Source organism: Canis aureus, chromosome 23 (genome assembly GCF_053574225.1).
Source record: "Canis aureus isolate CA01 chromosome 23, VMU_Caureus_v.1.0, whole genome shotgun sequence".
Classification (NCBI taxonomy): domain Eukaryota; kingdom Metazoa; phylum Chordata; class Mammalia; order Carnivora; family Canidae; genus Canis; species Canis aureus.
Window position 1 is genome coordinate 13,913,431 of NC_135633.1, and position 15,962 is coordinate 13,929,392.

The 15,962-nt window shown below is 39.9% G+C and overlaps 1 protein-coding gene across 2 annotated transcripts in view; it reads right to left on the reverse strand.

The window, feature by feature from the left end:
- SPON1 (spondin 1) overlaps positions 1–15,962 on the reverse strand; it is a 251,520-nt gene that overhangs the window by 82,285 nt on the left and 153,273 nt on the right. The window lies entirely within an intron of this gene.

Consider the following 15,962-nt stretch of genomic DNA (forward strand, 5'->3'; position numbering starts at 1 on the left):
ATTCTGGGTTCTTCTGGACTTCTAAACGCTCATTTAATTGAAGAATTTTGTGTAGATTACATTACCAATGAAAACACATGCCTCTTTGCTAGTCACCTGAGACCAAAGTATATATGCGTGTTTAGGACAGTGTAGTGAAGAAAAAGAAAGTTAGAGAATCCTCGATCTAAATATACTTCGCAGGACAATTCCCTTGAAAGGGAATAAGAAACAAATATCTTAGTCTTGAAAATACTTCTGGAATTCTTACCTATGTTGGTTAGGAATCGATTTGACTGCATATAACTTAGAAACTCAAATATGATAACTTAAGAATAAAAGTGTGTCTCTTACATAAAAGTTCTGTAGGTGGACAGTCCAGGGGACAGAGACAGGCATGTGTACTCCTTTGACATACTCTTCCAGGAAATAGCACGCATTACTTTTCTTACATCTCATTCATTTTCATACATCTCAGAAACTTAGTGTCCCAGGCTAACTCAAGGGAAGCTGGGAAATGCAGTCTTCATTCTGGGTGGCCATGTATCCAGTTAACTATTGGTATTCTGAGACTAAAAGGCATAGGGGAATAGACACCCGAGCTACACATTAGGTTACTTGACAGGGGCAGCTCAGACTTAAGTGTGGGCTTTCTCTGAGTTTTCGCCATTTTGATGCAGCCAGTAAGTCTTTCCTGAGTGACAGTTATTCAGAGGAACAAAGCTGTTTCCAGAGCTAATAGTTAAGGGTGGCTGAAGGTGGGGTTCTCCTGCCCTGCCCACTCAACCCCATGAGTGCCAGGTAAAATATGGGCATTTTATGAGAGCTTTTCTAGAAATCACAATGCTTAGTGACTAAACAGTGACCACTAGGTAATGCTTAGAGAAGTCTTTACTGCTATTGTGCATGTCAGGCAGATTCCTAGAAAATCGGTACCTTCCAGTCTGAAGTGCTTTAGAGCACAAGCCTCCCTGTAAACAAGGGGGCACCTGTGCTGGGATAAAGAGCCTTTACAGGTGTGGAGGTAACAAGGGCTGTTGTCAAAGGGAGCTAGGGAATTGGGGAGCCCCTTTTTCAGGACTAAATATGGAGGACAACAAACCAAGGGTGCATTTGGTTCCCACTACAGCCTGAAGAATGGTAGCTCAGGAGCCAGAATTCAAATATGCTGTAGGTTTCGGGAAACTATTGTTTTTCTGCATGTGTTCTTCTCTTACTCTGTGTCTCCATAGTGATGGTAAGAAAGTCCTTAAAACACAAAGAACTCACAAAGATGTCTTCAGAATCAATTAAGAAAAAGGGAGCTTTGGATGCCGGAAAACTGGGCTTTGCCAGGTTGGGGAGGGGGAGAATTTGGAAGATTAGAGTGCTCATCCTTGGGGAGGTTATCAATTCCCAAAGTGAAGGAGAATGGGCTGAGTTACAGTTACAGTTACAGATGCTGACTAGAGTCAAAAAAGGGGGGAAATGGCAGCATGTTGCTGTCCCCAGCCTGAGAAGCAGGCACTGGGCCACCACAGAAAGGACCCATCACCAACTCCTCAGTTCTGCTACAAGGGATGCGGGTTAGTGTGGGGCCAGGAGATGGGTTCTGGATTCTGATGGCCTGGCTTTGAATTCTGCATTTACCCTCACCAGCTAAGCCTTGAGCAAATCATCTCACTCCCCTGAGTCTCAATGTCCTCAGGTAGAAAATGAGGATAATAATAGTACTGCTTAAAAGGGGGATGAAGATTCAGCGAGATGGTCCATGTTTTGTGCGTTATCGAGTACAGGCTGGCACTTGATAACACACAAAACATTCATGGTCATAATTATTAAATTGAGGCAATATTACAGATTGGTGAAGGAGCTAACTTCAGTCATTTTGAGATCATGCTAGTGAATGGATGTGAGGGACAGGACAGGTGGCAAGGAAGGTGACTTCAAGTCAACACGATTCAACCCTAGCCTGAGCAAAATGAACTGTCCCCATTACAAGCACTGTAAGAAGCTTTCTTGAGTAACTGCCACTTCACCTCCTCACAGGACTAACCAATGCTTGTCATTTTCTCTGCAGGAAATCCTGACAGAGTCCCCTGCACACTGGATGCTTCCATTGTGTGCCATCCTTTGTGACAGCAGCATGCTTATGCTCCTGCCATAGACCTACGTGTTTACCAAGTTGTGTATGTCCCCATATCTCCTTCTGCCAGTTATTCTTATACTGTATTTACATAGTTTAATTTTTGAAATTGATGAGAAATGAGAAAAAGAAGGTGTCATTTTATGACCGCTTTGGAACGACTCAATAAAGCCAAGTTGCTAAAAATATTGTATGATTAGGTGAGAACAAGATAACTGTCAAAGGCTGGGAGAAGTAAACAGCAAGGGTTGTGCACTCAGATTGCTTTACAAGTATCTTTAAATACTAGGTCCACTTTCAAGAAGCCTAAACTGGAAATCAGGAATGATGATTTTTTTTTTGAATGATTTATATTTGTGACTAAAAGCATACTTCTATAAGTTAAAATATTTGACATAATCACATATTAGTTTTTATAATTCCTTGATTTAGTACATTCTTTTTGAGATTACAGTAATCAACTGCTGTTTGCAACTGAGCTGGGTTGGAGGGCATCTACCAAACTAGACATTCCTACGTATGCATTGATTGGTCCTCAATATAGCCAACACAATTTATTTTATACCTTCAGCAAAATCTGCGTTATTGTAGTATCATTCCTTTCAAATATACTACGAAAGTCTTTGATAATGCCCAATTCACATTTAATGACTCAACCATTGAGAAAAAGTGGCATTAACTTTATAACATCTTAGAAGAATCAAGTCCTACTAGTTGACTACTGTAAAATTATTTATTTTAAATCCATAGATATTTTAAAAAGTTTTGTTTAATGATATGAATATTTGGAAAAGTCAAAATTCAATTTTCCTAGCACTTATGATGACCTATGTAGCAAGTCAGTCACTTGTATGCAATGGAAACCAATATGGCAGAAAGCAAAGCTCTAAGATAGGTAATTTGAGTTCAAATTCAGGGGCAGGTAGTTCCTTCGCACTGGGATTGTGCAAGTGGAAGCTGGACACAGAAAAATAATGTTTTATTCAGTAGTAGAGAGACTTCAATGCAGAGGAAAGTCCACAGATCAATGCAGAGGAAAGCCCCCTCTCCATTGCAGAATTTTGCTAAGTCACTCACATTGAAAGAAGTCACACATGGTGTGTGATACTGTATTTTCCAATATCAATTAGGTATGAAGATACATAGCAAATATAACTTATATAACAAATATAACTGAAGGAGGAGCTTTGAACAACTATAGTCCAAAACCCCTAGAGTTCTCTACACTTAGCACAGTAGTACTGAAACACCAGAAAGTGGGATTGGGTGGAAGACAAAGGATCAGAATGATGTTAGAGACACAGCTACGTGTTGGAAAGACAAACTTAAAGAAGAGATTCTTTTTGAATTAGCATTTTTATTTTCTTCAGGTAAATACCCAGAAGTAGAGTTATTAGGTCATATTGTAATTCCATTTTTAATTTTTTCAGGAACTTCCATACTACAGTGGTTTCAGCAATTACCTGAAGAAAACAAAAATGCTAACTCAAAAAGATAAATGTGCTCTTCTTCACTGCAGCATTATTTGCAATAGCCAAGATATGAAACAACCGAAATGTCCATCAAATATGAATAGATAAAGAAATTGCGGTGTAGATCACAATGGAAATACTATGCAACCATAAAAAATGAGAAAAATTCTACCGTTTGTGACAACATGGATGGACTTAGATGGTATATGCTAAGTGAAGCAAGTCAGACAGAGAAAGACAAATATCATACCATCTCTTCTATATAAAAACATCTGAAAATACACAAACAAAAAAAACAAGCTCATAGATATAGAAAACAGGTTGGTGGTTGCCAGAAGTGGAGGTAAGGAGTGGGGGAAAATGGATGAACTGTTTTTTGTTTTTAGTTTAAATAAACTGAATAGTAATAATACACCAGAAAGGGGCACCTGGGTGGCTCAGTTAGTTGAATGCCAACTCTTGATTTTTGGCTCAGGTCATGATCTCAGGGTCCTGGGATGGAGCTCTGCATCAGCCTCCGTGCTCAGTGGGGAGTCTGCTTGAGGATTCTCTTTCTTTCCCTCTGCCCCCCTCCTTGCTTGCTCTCTCTCTCAAATAAATAAATAAATATTAAAAAAAAAAACAACAGAAAAAAATAGAGATTCTAGTTTCACCTCCAACAATTGTGAACTAGCTTATACCAGACCAACAACCTGCCAAGAGTAACTAGAAAATACAAATAAAACAAAATAAAACAACTTAGTTTAGAGCACTGGAGTGCTCTCAATGTAGCCAGGACTTGAAGGCCAAGATCTTGGAGAGAAGGGAGATGCATAGAAGTGAGTCAGATATTCTGAGATGCTTTTCCCCTTTAGGCACTGGCTTTTCCATCAGCCATATGAGGCTAAGAGGCTGAGAAGCTGAGCATAGCTTTTGGCAGGACTGGGGAGAGAAAATGACTTGAGCCAAGATCTTGAAGAGAAAGGAAGGACAGAGGAGCGAGCCCAGCATTGGGCACTGCTTTTCCTTCTGAGGCAGTTGCTGATTTGTAAGAGTCATAGGGAGAGAAAGTTTGCAAATCTGGGTAGAAATTAGTAGCTAAGAGACTGAACAGAGCTTTCAGCAGCCTCATGTTTCAAGAAGATTAAAATTGTAAGTCAGAAACCGTAAGGAATAGAGACACTGGTAAGTACCCCAGACTTTCCATTAGGGCCCTAGAAAAGCTGCATCCTTGGAGTAAGGGTGAACCATAAATAAAACAGCTTTCACAAAGATTGAAATTCAGCTTCAAAACAGCCCAAACTAAGATTTGATTAAAGTGATCTACCCTACACTAACTGCCTGCTAAAAGTGGAAGTAAATCTTCTGTGAAGGAAGATAATGTCATCCAGAGCCTCTACAGTTTTTCATATACAATGTCTGGCATTCAGTAAAAAATCATCAGACATACAAGAATACTGGACCAAGGAAAAAAGACAATGGAAAGAGACACATAGATAATCTAGATATTGCAGTTACCAAACCTAGATTTCAACAAAAACTGTGATTAACATGTTCAAAGAAACAGAAATCAGAATGGAAGATTTTTAGCAACAAATTGGAATTTGTGAAAAAGAATCAAATGGAAATTCTAGAACTGATAAATATGATAACTAGAACTAAGAAGTTTTAACAGTAGTTTAGACAAGTAAAAGATACTGGGTTAGGAAATACCCAGACTAAAGAATGTAGGGGAGAAATGATGGAGAATATTAAAAAATAAACCCATATTAAACATATGGGAAATGATAGCAAAATTTAACATTTATGTCATTGGAATCCCAGAAGAGAAAGAAAATTGGAGAAGATCCAATCTTTGGAGAACAAATAGCCAGGATTTTCCCAAACTGACAAAAGATAGGAAGCCATGGATTCGAGAAGTGCTACAATCCCCCCACCTACACAAAGGATAAACAAATCCAAACAAAACCACCCCTAACCATAAAGTAAAACTTCTGAAAATGACAAAGACAAAAGTGTAAAAACCAAAATGAAGACATGGTATCTTCAAAGGAGCAACAGTCAGATATGTAACTTCACAACAAAATAATGGAAGCCAAAGGCAGAGGAATCATGTCTTTAAAATACTGAAAGAAAATATTTGCCAACTTACTTATTAAAAGATAACCTTCAAAAATGAAGGCAGAATAAAAATATTTTCAGACAGACAGAAACGGAGGTTTTGCCTTCAGATTTTCACAGAAGACCATGCTGCAGGTGTCCTTCACCTGTAGAAGGAAATAATCCCGGAAAGCAAATGGAAGGAAGAAGCAAACAGAAAGGGTAAATATAGGGGTAACGCCAAATGAATACTGACAGTAGGAAATAATATGAATAATGCCTCGTAGGGCTAAATATATTTATATTTATATATATATATATTTATTTTTTAACTTTGAAAGCATTTCCTTTATTTTCTTTTTTAATAATAAATTTATTTTTTATTGGTGTTCAATTTTCCAACATATAGAATAACACCCAGTGCTCATCCCATCAAGTGACCCCTCAGTGCCCGTCACCCATTCACCCCCACCCCTCGCCCTCCTCCCCTTCTACCACCCCTAGTTCGTTCCCAGAGTTAGGAGTCTTCATGTTCTGTCTCTCTTTCTGAAGAAATGGGTAGGAAATATCAGAAAGGGAGACAGAATATTTATATATATTTATATATATATATATTTATTTCATTGTTTGGCATTATTAAGGCAACAGTGGGGTGCAGGGAATTAAAATATCCTAAGGTCCTTGTATTGTCCCAGAAGAAGCAAAGCATATTCCATGTTAATATGTTAGACTCCAATGAGTCAACAGTGCATTTTGTAAAACAATGCAAAACCTCTGTGAAGGTTGGAATCATAAAATAAAACCCTGACTCAGGCCGGATACCTACCATGCAGCGAACACTGTCTTAGGCTCCAATCTGGAAGGCTTTGGAGTTCCATCTCAGGCCCACTTTTTTGTGGTTCGGTTTGTACGTAATATGTATTTGATATAGGTGTTTGCTTAAGTTTGGGGTCACTACTTTGCATGTAAGTCTTCAAAGGGGTGAGTCTTAAATAATTAGCAAGTCTGTTTGAAAGAGATAGCCCTTTAGGCATTGGTATGGAGGAAATCCTCATCTCAGAAGACCCAACCATATTTGCAGTCATGATCCCAAATCATTAGCCAGGTGAGCATACCCTTTATGTTTGCATTGATTGATATTTTTGAGTGAATTCCCTGCAGAAATTCATTATACTTTAAAGAATAAATTAATTTTGCTCTGGGAAACACATATATATCTGTCAGTTGGTTAAGTATATGCATCTATGAAATCTTATCACATACTTAGTCTCTATACCATATTATTTTTTTTTTAATTTTTATTTATTTATGATAGTCACAGAGACAGAGACAGAGAGGCAGAGACACAGGCAGAGGGAGAAGCAGGCTCCATGCACCGGAAGCCCGACGTGGGATTCAATCCCCAGTCTCCAGGATCGCGCCCTGGGCCAAAGGCAGGCGCCAAACCGCTGCGCCACCCAGGGAACCCTATACCATATTATTGACAAGCCAATAGTCTCCCCTTTCCTACCTCCTCCCCCAAATCTGGTATGTGCCTATGCAGTAAAGGCTAAAAGCATTCCAGTCCCCCCAACACTGCCCCAGAGAGCCGCTTTCTGGAGCTGCAGCTTCCAATGAGCAGGCCGCCCATAACATACATGGATCAATGCCCTCTGGAACAGCATTGGCTTGCCAGTTAATAGACTTTTGATTTTCTATACCCATTGATTAATGAAGCAGTAATTTTGCTTCTGAATAGGAAGATAAATTAAGAATTACTGTAACTGGAGCCTACTGGGAAATAGGGTATCATTTGGAGAACTGATGGTAGCTATGGAGACAAAGTTGGTCGAAAGGCTGCCTTTGCTAAAGCAGTCTTCCTGTCAGCGATCTGAGGGCTAAAGGGTCACTTAATTCAACAGACACTTACAAATGGGTTATGAGCCAGTCACATGTAATGCCTCACTGGGGAGAGAGAGGAAGGGGTGGGTCCAGGGCATATCCCTAATGAGACAGACCCCGATGTGATTTTCTTTCTTCCAGAGGCAGACACAGATGCCCACAGCATAAGGCAGGAAGTGACCAAACTGGGATTCAGGATGCTCTGGAAGACCCGAGAAAGTGGAAGCAACCTGAGCGGACCAGGAAAGGCATCACGACAGGGTGGCATATGGGAGGCAGGGTGGAATTCTGATACAGATGGAGAATGAAAGCTTTTCTAGGGATGGAGAGGCAGCATGCGGAAAAGTAAAGAGCCAGCCAGAAGGAAGGAGCTCAGACTCAGGTGCTACGGATTATTAGCTGTGTGATCTTGGGTTAGAAAAGTTACTCAACTTTCCTGGGCTTTGATTTTTCTCATTTGGAAAATGAAATCAATAATAAGCACCTTCCAGGTTTGCCGTGAAGATTCATTCAAATAGGGAAGTCTGTAAGGAGTCTATCAAGTCTATCATAGTGCCTGGTATGGTGCAGACCCCAGTAAATGGAATGCTGTCAGTCCCTTCCTTGACTAGGAGGACCTGGAGGGAATCATTGGCCTTCCTTTCTTTTGCCTTCCTGAAGCAAAGGCAGTGTACGCTTTTTGGGTTTTCTGCCTATCTGAACTCTTGAGTGCTTGAGCTCTTTCAGGGTCAGATCTGTGTCTGTGCACTTGGGATCACCTTCTTGCTTACCTGAGGGCAGGGCCCCAGGAGGTGAACCTGTGTGGGAAAGAATAAGTGAATGCATGTGTCCTGCCTATTTCATCTCCTACCGCTCTCCCATCATTTGGGGTTTGGTGAAGGTATCTCACACCTCCACACGGCCTGGCATGCCCTCCCCTTCCGTCTACCAGAAAACTCTCTTCATCCTTCAAACTGCAGGTCATGATTTCATGAGGTACTTAATTCAAGCCAGAATTGGACAGGACCAACACCTAATTTTTGTGACCTTACACAAAACTTACTCCTTACAACAATCACAACTCATCAGCTTGTGATTGCCCACTTTTCCCTTTGCTCCCTCAGCCCTCCACGCCAGGTCTTACCAACGTCATTGGCCACATGGTGTCAATGAGACGTTCTTATGTGAGGACAGAACCTGAGGAGGCCACAGAACATCTCTCCGTGAGACGGGGCTCCTGCTTCCTCTTTCGTTTGTTTGCTTATATATTTCTATCCTAAGGAAAAATTGCTATGTTTACATAGTTACAGAACATTTGGAAGTCTGACTTATGGCTTTATAATTTCTGTAGCTAATTTCATATAGTGGGAAGTTTCTCAGACAATTTAATTTCTTTCCTTCCGTGAGACAAGGATTCTAAATTGTTGCATGGGGTAAAGAGTGCATTATAACCCAGGGGGATGATGTGATGTGTCTCCCACACTAGGTCTTACTCATCTCTGTACTTTTAGGACCTAGCACGGGGTCTCACCCAGTGCTTTGCACACAATAGGTGTCAATAATTATGTTGAATGAATGAATGCCCTGGTCTCTGTTACTTCCCTTCCCAGAAACCCTTGATGGCTGCCCTATTCCTACTGGCCTACATCCAGTCTCCACAGCCTGGTATTCAAACTCGTTCATGAGATGATTCCAACCTCTAACGTCAGATAAAGCCATTTAGTGGCAAGCTGGACTACTGAATGGAAGGCTCTTGGTTCTACAGGCTGGAGAAGCTTGTGTGCCCGTGGAACGCCAGGCTTAGCTTTAGGAGAGCTTCAGGATGAGAGAGCCAAAGAACTGCACGGCCAGGAGGGACCTTTACAGCCACTCTGATCAGAGGTGGGAAATGAACTCTGCATTCTCAAGCAGACCTGAAGACCAGATGCGTCTGTATCCCTCACCAGCTGGTGGTGAGGGATACAGCCCTTGGGACAGGTACCCCATTCAGCCCAAAGAATGTCCTGGCTGCATTCCTAACACATTTAACTCATAAGCTCATCCTCACATGGAAAAGGTGACAACAAAAATGGCTATCCCGACAAACAAGGAAAAGCAAGACAAGAACAGAGCTAGTATTTTTTTGAGCAGCTAACTACTGAGCTCCTCATGATATTGCCATTTTCTGAAGCAGGGAACATCCTGCTCTGTGCTCCCAGTATGCCCTGTACTGACTTTCCCAGCCCAAGTCATGCTATGTTGCCATCACCTATTTCCATGTCAACGTTTCTCAAGGGATCATGAGCCTCTTAAGGACATGTGATTTCCCAAATATGGTGCTTGACACATGAATGAATGAATGAATGAATGAATGAATGAATGAAGTCTACGAGAAGTGCATACACCTTTTTTACCACCAGATGGCAAATGTTCTTTGGAAAGTCTATCTGTAAACTGTCTCAGAAAGAGTCTAGTGAAAACTAAGTTTTCTGGATGAGTACATACAATAGCATGAGATTTTCAGGGCTGCCTATGTTTCCTGTCTGTTAGCAGAGATTGGAGAACGCATCAGAATGGAAGTCTGGAGTCCTGCGGTAAGGATCTGTGCTGCCATTACCATCTGGGCAAGTCACATATATTTTCCAGGCCATGGTTTTCTCATTTCAAAAAAATTTGTGGACTGTGGTCAATATTTGGGAACATCTATGCTATCCTAGATCATGACTCAGACCCTGGGGGTAAGGAAATGACTCTGCCTCGAAAACAATGCTTCTCAATTCTGTAGTGAAAGATCGGCTTGTTGTTACTGTTTTTAAATTACATAATCTGTTGCAGACTGTATTTTGGTAAAATTAAAATGTAATAGCAAAAAAAGTAAAAATGTACCAAGTCCAAGTTCTGATTTTTTTCTATTATTAGTCTTTTTTTTTCTTAAAGATTTTATTTATTTATTCATGAGAAACACAAAGAGAGAGGCAGAGACATAGGCAGAGGGCGAAGGAGGATCCATGCAGGGAGCCCAAAGAGGGTCTCCATCCCAGGACTCTGGGATCACGCCCTGAGCCGAAGGCAGATGCTCAACCACTGAGCCACCCAGGGGTCCCGATTATTAGTTTCATTAGACATTGTTAAAGTGCTATTTGCAAATGCTTCTTCTTAACTTCTGGACTTAGTGCATCATGGACTGGTAGCAAATGGGCTGCAGGCAGGCACCACCTCGTAGACCACACTCTGAGTAATGCTGACTTAGCTCACACTCTCGCGAGAGAGGCTTGCAGAGGCCCCAGCAGGGCCCGTGAATGTGGGACGCTCCACTGACTAGGTTCTCTCTTCTGCAGAGTGTTCAACACTTTCAGCACATAGACCTACTGCCTGGTGGTTATAAAGGTAAAGAAGCGGTAGTTGTGATCACTTCTGGAGCCTTGACAAAGTTCTGGCTGGTCCCTTCTGACCCTTTCAGACATCAGGCTGTCCTAGGCCATGTGGCTGCCAACACACCACAACAGGCTTTGGGCACATCACAGCCCTTTCCCCAACCCTTCCCTGGATTTCCTGTTGGTGGCCTCACCCCTCAGACCTAAGGCCGGGCACCGACTTTGACCTTTCTTCCTTGGTTTAGGATTTATATTTTCTGAATAAACTGCTTCTGGCCACCTGGATTATCAATCTGTACCTCTGACCCCAGGAAACTAGTGGGGCTTTTCAGGGCACATTGGTACCACATTGGCAAGTCTAGACAAGCTCTGTTGATTACCAGGATAGAACAATCTACTAAGACCACATGGTATGCTTCCTTATATGGTGTCTTTTAAAGATTCCTAGGCTGGGGGTGTTTGGCTTATTTCTTTCTTATTTCAATGATAAGAATAATCACTTTCTGGGGGGTGCCTGGGTGGCTCAGTTGGTTAAAGTGTCTGCCTTCAGCTCAGATCCTGGGATCTCAAGGTCTTGGGATCCTAGGATTGAGCCCTGAGTTGGTCTCCCTGCTCAGCAAGGAGTCTGCTTCTCCCTCTCCCTCTGCCCCTCCTCCTGCTTATGCCTGCACAGGCTCTCTCTTAAATAAATTAATAAAATCTTAAAAAACAAAAGAATAGTCACTTTTTTGAGTAGATATTGCAAAAATATGGTACAATATTCAAAAGGCACCTTGGGAATATTATGGAAAGTTCCCTTCCTATTCCCATCCCATAATCTCTCAGTTCCCCACCCTCAAGGCAACCACTATTCATGTTCTTATACACATCTTCTTCAGGAGATGTAGGCATATATCTTAAAAAAATGCAAATGGAGCACGCTATAAATACTCTGCTTCGCTTTCTTTTTTAACGAAACGGTTTGTCTTGGCAATGTTTAATTTCAGATTCTCATTTTTATTTTACTGGTCCCCTATTAATGGATATTTAAATTTTTTCACTTTTTCTGTTACAGTGTTCAGTAAATAGCACATTCCTATGTGTGAGCCTTTCTGCATGTATAAATTCCTGGATATTAACTGAGTCAGAGAAATGTACCCTCTGCAAAGTTGTACCCATTGGTACTGTTACAATCAGCTTGGAAAGGGTTTCCTTTCCTATACTTCTGTCAACATGTGGTTATCAAAAGCCTAATAGATCAAAAATTGCAGCTCTGTTGAATGAATTTGATTTTTATAATTGTGAGTGAGGTTGAGCATCTTCTAAAGTAACTAAAAGCCATCTAATTTCCAAGTGTTTTGATAATTTTTTCTATTACTTTATTGATTTTTTAAAGCAACCCCTAAGAACTCTTTATATATTAAAGAAATTAGCCCTCTGCTTATTGTATAGGCTACAAATATTTCCCTCCACTTTGTCCTTTACCTTTAACATTTTCAAGTATTTCCTAGAATTAAAAAGTTGTTTTTAGCTTAATCAGTCTTTTGTTTTATGACCTCTGTGTTTTGCGACATGCTTACAAAGGACTTTGCTTTAGATTCTAAAAATGATTCTCTCATGTTTTCTTCTAGTGCTTTTATATCTTCATTTAAAATGTTTATTTTATGATTTATTTTTAAATATTTTATTTTTTAAAAGATTCTTTATTTATTCATGAGAGAGAGAGAGAGAACGAGCAGGGGTGGGGAGGGCCAGAGGGAGAAGAAGCAGACTCTTGGCCAAGCAGAGAGCCTGACACAGGGATGGATCCCAGGACCCCAGGATCCTAAATTGAGCTGAAGGCACATGCTTAACTGACTGAGCCATCCAAGTGCCCCTTAAAGCTTTTAAGCAATCTCTATACCCAACGTGGGGCTCAAACTCACAACCCCGACATCAAGAGTGACATGCTCTCCTGACTGGAGCCAGCCAGGTGCCCCATGTCTTCATTTTAATATTTACATATTTGCTATATCTGGAGTTTAAGGATTGAGTTACAGAGCAAATTATTTTTTCCCCATGGCTTCATTTATTAAATAATCCATCTTTCCTTAACTGATAGGAGATTATAAGTTTCTTATATACTTGCAAGTGAATTTGGTTTTATTTCTGTAGTTTCTGTTAGATTCTACTTATCTCTTTACTCATGCTGGTTTCCCACAGTTTTAGTTAATGTGGTTTTAAAATGTAGTTTTATTTTTATCTATTTATTTATTTTTATTTGAGTATAGTTGACACACAATGTTTCATTAGTTTCAGGTGTACAACATAGTGACTCAACAACTCTATATATTATGCTGTGCTCACCACAAGTGTAGCTACCATCTGTCAGCATATGACACTATTACAGTACTACTGACTATATTCCCTGTGCTGTGCCTTTTATTCCTGTGACTTATTCATTCCAGAACTGGAAGCCTGTAACTCCCACTCCCTTTCACTCACTATACCCATTACTTCTACCCCTTGCCCTCTGGAAACCAATAGTTTGTTTTCTATATTCATAGGTCTGAGTTTGCTTTTTGTTTATTAATTTGTTTTGTTTTTTAGATTCTATATATAAGTGAAATTGTATGATACTTGTCTTTATCTGACTTATTTCACTTAGCATAATATCCCCTAGTAACATTCATGCTGCCACAAATGGCACAATTCATCCTTTTTTATGGCTGAGTAATATACCATTGTATCTCTCTCTCTCTCTCTCTATATATATATATATATAGAGAGAGAGAGACTTCCCCTCCAATCATATATATAAAATATCATATATCATATCTTTTTTAAAAAGATTTTATTTATTTATTCATGAGAGATAGAGAGAGAGCGAGAGGCAGAGACACAGGCAGAGGGAGAAGCAGGCTCCATGCAGGGAGCCTGACATGGGACTTGATCCTAGGTCTCCAGGATCACACCCTGGGCTGAAGGTGGCAATAAACCCTGAGTCACCTGGGCTGCCCTATATCATATCTTCTTTACCCATTCATCTATCAATGGACACTTGGATTGCTTCCATATCTTGACTATTACAAATAATGTTGCAATAAACATAGAAGTGCTTATATCTTTTTGAATTAATATTTTGTTTTCTTTGGGTAAATACTCAATAGTAGAATTACTGGATCATATGATATTTCTAGTTTTGATTTTTTGAGGAACTTCCACATTGTTTCCCACAGTGACTGTATCAATTTATATTCCCACCCATACTGTATAAAGGTTGTTTGTCCCCCACATCCTCACCAACATTTGTTATTTCTTATATTTTTGATACCAGTCATTCTGACTCGTGCTTGTAGTCATTGTGGTTTTGATTTGCATTTCCCTGATGATTAGTGATGTTGAGCATCTTTCCATGTGTCTGTAGCCCTCTACATGTCTATTTTTAAAACCAGATTACTTCTTTTGTTGATGTTCAATCGTAGAAGTTCTTCATATATTTTGGATATTAACCCTTTATTGGATATATCATTTGCAAATATTTGATTTGGCTAGTTGTCCCTCCGTCTTCCCCTCCAATCATCACTATCTTTCTGACATTTTCTGGCTCTTCTTGGCTAGTTCATTTTTCATTTCCATAGAATCAACTCTATAATTTAAAAAATTATTTGATTTATTTGGGGGAGCAAATATTTTTTACAATATTCAGTTTTGAATCAAAGTTTTCTTTATTTAAATAACATTCATTTAAAAAGGTAACATGTATACATATAAATAGTACAAAGGGGTATATGATAAAATGTGAACACACCTTTCAGTTCTGGCTCATACATTTCTAGTTTGCTTTAGAGACAATGAGTTTCTGGTGTATGTTCATAGAGATATTCTATGCACATAAAATGTTGTATGTGCATATCATCATTTGGCTCTGACCCAGCTGCCTTTTTTTCCCAGATGGTAGCAAGCTAGAGACACTGTCCTGCTTTCCTCTACCCAACAATATATACTGGGGGAACGTTCTAAGTCAGTACATACCCATCTACCTTACTCTTTTTAATTGCCGCATGGTATTGAACTATATAAAAACAGCCAGAGTTTTCACTATGCTCCCTATTGATAAAAGATTGCTTCTTTCCATCTCTTATTTCTATAAACAATGTTGCAATGAATGTCTTTCCTCATATACCTTTGTGTGAGAAAATTTCTGGAAGACTAGTTCCTAGATAATTACTATGTTGACTTATAAGGAAAATATACACACTATGATGTGAATATACTCAACACTACTGAACATTTAAAAATAGTTAAGGTGGTAAATATCATGTTATGCTTTTTTTTTTTTTTTGCCACAGGAAGGAAAAAGAAAATATACAATGTTGACAGATATTGACAAACTGCTCTTTAAATATTAAGGCGACCAATTTTAATTATACCCCCTTTAAATTTGCCTTCTGTTTGCCATATTTGGGCTCAGTTGTAAAAATAGATTTTTTTAGCAAGTTAAATAACCTATAAGTTTTGAATAAAATAGTCCCCCATTTCTCTTATAGACTTTTGGAAAAATTCCAGGGATCAGTGACGCTCTGCTGGAAAACTGCGGAGGTTGGGAATTGCTGCTAAGAGGCAGGCTCTGCTTCCTTCCAGCAAAGGCAGCCCGCGCCAGTTTTATTAAAGAACAGGCTCTGCTGAATCACTTTGGCTGCCTGTCCTACTGTGATTTGGATTTGTTTGAAGACTCAACTGAAAGCAAACAAGAGCTTCATATAACTGAAATCACACCTTTCAGAGGATGTTCTAATTTCCGTATCAAGTGTCTGTGACTGGGAATCTTTAACTCCTTTCTCGATCCCCACCCTTAGAATCACCTGATTTCTATTGACCACATGCCTGCTTGGACACACTCTATGGAGTGAAGTCTTGAGATGTGAAGGACAAAGGAGGTATGGGTAGTGATATTCATGTGGAAGCAAATAAAACTCGGCACCCCTGGGGGGCCTTGGGCAGATGGGTGACATACCTACAAGGATCTACCCAATCTGACTCTAAGAAGCTTGAAAGGCACTGCAGGTCTTTACTGAATGTTTCTTGAGGAGGCAGCAGAGGGTCAATGACCTCACACAATGTTTTGCAAAGTGG